Raw genomic sequence first — 5,249 nt, forward strand, 5'->3', positions numbered from 1 at the left:
AAAAGAATTTGGAGTTGTGAAATGAGAAAGATTGGAAATGTGTTCAATTTGATCTATTTCACGAAGTAAGAACCATAGGTAAACATTGTGTGCATGCTAGGAGCATGGGACAAGTGTTGTAATTCAAGTAAGAAGTTGATTAACCGAAACGACAAATAATGAGTAATCAATATGGTGATAAATAAAAGGCGTTTTATTTATACTCAAAGGTTTGAGGCCATATGGGATTAGTATTATTCTTGTGTTTCACATTTGCATGTTTTGACTTCCAGAATAATTGAGTTTATTAAGAATAATCGAATTATTCAAATGGGCCACAGTCGTTCATATGTTGGAAGTAGATATGAATGAAGACTGTCATGAATTGGTGTGTGGATTGTCTAAAGAGCATTAGACATAAGCAAATGTTTGCTGCAACGTTCATGAGTGCTTATGAATATGAATTTGAGCATTGGATTAAACCCACGCTCACTTGGATCATTCCATGAATTGTATCACGAGTGATTGGTGAGACGATAACATCTTATATTCTTGAAACCGAGATGTGTGAGTTGTATCTTGCGAATCGGTTGCACATTGATAATATGTAAATGCACTAGTAACTTGGTGTTATAAAACATATTGTTGTGTGTGATTTGGTTAGTGAGTGCAAGCAAGCATTGTATCAAAGTTTATCCGTTCCTTTTATCCAAAGTAGGATAAAAGCGATATCCTTTGGGCCCCTCGATGATTTAGTGAAGATAAACGTAAATGCTCGGCCGGGCTAGGGCTAATTTGATTTGTTCAATTAGTCAGTCGTCATAAATCGGGAATCGAGATATTAACAAAGAGAATGATTTGAAATCATATCTCATATGATATCTAGAATGGAGGAATATATGATCCCTTATCTAAGGACACGCGTATTTGATATGATCAAAGTTGACAGCGGCTTTGGAAAGCTACGATTGCATATCGGGATCCGAAGTCATACGCAGAATAGTTGTTAGACTTATCCAAGTGGGAGACTGTTGGATTAGTGTCTAAGTCCATAACTATTTTGGTATGTACTTGACCCGATGGTGCATGGTCCTTTTGGGTTGCCTTCACCAAAGCAACTTGATTGGAGAAATAAATAGAGAGAGAGGTTATTATGATTTATTAATATGTTATAAGAATAATATATTAAAGGAGAAATCATATTTGTTTAATTAATATTAGTCAATAATTAATTAAGAATTAATTTTGTGATCAAGTGTAATTAATTAAACTAGAGGGGCTTAATTGTAATTATGTGATAGTTACAAAATAAGGTAAGGATTATCTTAAATATAGGGTGAACGAATTTAAGGAGATAATGCCTTATAATTCGACTAGGATAAGGGTTTCTAAGACTTATCTTATAGTTGCTTGGTGGGCAAGCAACTAGATAAGGATAAGGACTAAAACCCTAATCTTTACACCTATATAAACCCCCTAAGGCTCATGAATTCGTCTAACCCTTCCCAAGAAGTCCTAAGGACAAATTCCTACCTCTCTCCTCTCTCTTTATACCTTCTCCATTTGCTCTTGGTGTTTGTAAGCCATTAGAGGAGTGACACTTGTGACTCTAAGCCTTCCAAAGTCAATTCAAGGAGGAATTGGGATTGTTATTGCTACATAACAATCAAGGTAATATCATAAACCTAATTATATGTTAATATCGATTTCCATATGCTAGAATTAGGGTTTATAGTCTTGGATTCAAAGCATGTACAATAGAGAAACCTAGATCCAAGCATTAGGGTTTGTATGAGCACATAGGATGTCTTATGACTAAAATGCATCAGTATTTTGGGGAACTCACTAAGTAATTATGCTTACAGTTGTCACACCCAAAAACCGATAACGGCGGAATGCGTTCTGGGGTGGAGGACGTCATGTACAGTATCATAACAATCGCATAATAGTAAAAACAAGCGACAACAACCATTTCATTTATATAGTAATTTTAATTACAAACGTGTTCTGTAAAGTTTAATAGACACCAAAATTATAACAAAAGTAATAGATGGGTCTTGTATGTGCTCCATCTTCTCCATAAGCTGCACCTGTACCTGTCTATCTTTGACCTGAGGATACAAGTTATTTTGAAAACGAGTATCAGCATAAAGCTGTTGAGTTCATAAGAATTTAGTGTCATTGTTGTATAATAGTGTTTACAAACTTATAGTATAAAAACTGAAATTTATGTTTATGAGTAGTAGAAATCCCTAGAAAATCCTATATTTTCCAGAAAAGTACATTGTAAGTTAAATCCTTTGAGTTGTGTGTGATTATTATCATTGAAAACCTTCAGTTGTGAAAGTACGATAATAAATATCATGTGAGTAACATAGATGAAGAAAAGTTATGCCTGTTGACAGTGGTAGTGGTGCAAACTTCCATTAGTAATAGATACTTACTTACTTCGGGATGTTAGCTTAGGCTTAAGTCTTAGTGTATTAATTTGGATAAAAGTGTAACCCCTCATATAACCAGACTGAATGATAATAGAGAACCCGATGACCTTCCCGGTCATGCGTAGTGTAGTGATGTAGTGCCACCCCTGGGCCTAGTCGGCTCGGACTATAGTTAACAGTCGGGATGTAATAGTGTCCGCCCCGTATAGATCTGTACATGTAGTGTTGCCTTCCTTCCGGATAGCCCTGGTCACATGGTGTAAGCGCGGTAGAGTGTCTTATAGAGGGATAGTGTGTTATACTCTGGATTAGTGTATACTCTTGTATTATAGTATAGTAGTCTTTTTGTACATTTCATAGAGTGTTCTCTTATATGTGTATTAACTTGTAGTAATACAGTTACAGTGAGTGTAGTAGTAGTTGAGGTAACGAGCAGTAGTCTGAACTATACCTATTATAGTTAACTAGAGTGTATGATTTCCTGCCTTTAAATAACAAAGGTATCGTATGAGATGAAGACTTTCATATCTAACACAAATATATATATATATATATATATATGATATATAACTAAGAAATCGACGACAGTCGGACGGATAACAGATACCCTAAGACCACATCAAACAAGAACAGGAAATAAGGCGAGCTATCGGTCCTAAGTCCTTCAAGTCTTACTTATATAAATATATTAGTGTAGATATCTTTTTAAAAAGAAAAATGATTTAAACACAGTTTTGAAAATAGTTTAACAACAATATAATCTTAAAAATGCAGTTGATAAACAACTAAAACAATTTTATTGGTAAACAGCTAAAAGTGTAGAAAATCCCTTTTTGATGATAATTTGTGAATCACATAAGATTTGATAATTACGCTTGCATAATTATACTTGTATCCCCTCCCCTAAAACATGTAAAAAAATTTAAAAAGGTTCATTAAGGGGTATCAACTCACTATTTATTGTAGGGTTCGAGTATGCGATTCGTATGAGTGTCGAGTCTCAACGGATGCTCTGAACGCACGTAGCCCCTATTAATTATATGACGACACACATATAAGTTAGAGCTAAGGTGTTTTCATGACTAAACATGATGGGAAATCCCTCCTAAGGGCTTGGAATCACTAAGACAAAGTGTCCCATGTTCTATACCCAATGATCTATGCAAGTTTAAGGCCAAATATGAGTATTAGGGTGTGTGTATGGCCATAAAGGTGAGTGTGCGGCTGGGGTATGCGGCCAAACTTGTGAGTGAGGTTGCACACTAGAGTGTGCGACCGTACAAGGTGTGTGCGCGGCCGTACATAGGGGTGTGCGTCCGTACACTCCTTGCTTGAGTCCCTTGTGTCGATTATGTGGCCTTACTCTCACTTTGGAGGGTATTATGAGTGTGTGCGGCTACCTGATGAAGGTGTGCGGCCGCACTCCTTCATAGGATGAAGAACATTATGAGTTTGAGGCTTGGATTCAAGTGTTTTACCTCTATGACAAGCTAAATGATGGTGTTCTTCATGTTTTGGGAGCCTTCTAGGTGTTTTGGGTGGTTTTCTAGAGAGAGAAAGGATGCAACCAAAAGTGAATGGAAGGGGGTCCTCCACTTTATATAGGGTTGAGTGTGAGGCTGGTGGGGTTTGCTGCTGGGTGTGCGGCTGGCTTGGCCGCACACACCTCTCTTGGTGTGTTTGGTTGGATTTGGTGATGAAACACTCTTCTTAATCTTTCCTAAGGTCCATATTTATGATATATTAAGCCTAAAACACTAGCACAGACTCAGCATACTATTAAAAGATGCTAAATTCAAGCGAATTATAGATATAAGGATCGATTGCTCAGTGTAAAAGTGTCAGGTTGTCACATCCTCCTTCCGTTAGGGGAATTTCGTCCCGAAATTATAGTTCAAGCAACTAAGCTACTACATATTAACTAAGCAAAAAGATGAGGATATTTCTGTTTCATTTGATCCTCGCGCTCCCAAGTGAACTCCAGTCCTCACTTGGCATTCCAGCGAACCTTTACAATTGTGATGCGACTTTGCTTCGTTCGCTTGACTTCTTGATCCATAATTTGCACAGGTTCCTCCTCGAAGTTGAGACTCTCGTTGATTTTCTATCTCGTCGAGTGGAATTACAAGAGTCTCGTCGGATAGGCACTTTTTCAAGTTCGAGACGTGGAAGGTAGGATATATGTTACTAAGCTCGTGGGGTAGGTTGAGTTTGTAAGCTACGCGGCCTATTCTGGCGAGAATCTCGAAAGGCCCTATGTATCTTGAGTTCAACTTTCCACGCTTTACAAAGCGTATCGTGCCCTTCCAGGGTGAGACTTTCAAAAGGACTCGGTCTCCCACCTAGAATTCCAAAGGTTTTCTTCGTTTGTCTGCGTAGCTTTTTCTGTCGATCCCTAGCGGCTTTTAATCGTTCGCGAATCTGTACAATCTTCTCGGTCGTTTCTCGACTGATCTCCGGACCCATGAGGGCGCTGTCAGGAACTTGTCCTTTGGCTAACTGAGTGTCACCCACCTCAGCCCAGCACAGAGGGGATCTGTACTTCCGACCGTAGAGGGCTTCAAATGGAGCTGCCTTGATGCTCGTATGATAACTGTTATTGTAGTAAAACTACAAAAAGGGTAGGCGTGTATCCCACGCTTTACCAAAGTCAATCACACAGGCTCGCAACATATCCTCTAAGGTTTGGATCGTCCTCTCACTTTGTCCGTTAGTCTGCGGATGGTAGGCTGTACTCATGTCTAGCCTTGTCCTTAATGCTTTTTACAGTGATTGCCAAAATCTCGCAGTGAACCTACTATCTCTATCAGAGATAATAGATACAGGGAC

Source organism: Lactuca serriola, chromosome 7 (assembly GCF_051521515.1).
Source record: "Lactuca serriola cultivar US96UC23 chromosome 7, Lser_US96UC23_V15, whole genome shotgun sequence".
Lineage (NCBI taxonomy): Eukaryota > Viridiplantae > Streptophyta > Magnoliopsida > Asterales > Asteraceae > Lactuca > Lactuca serriola.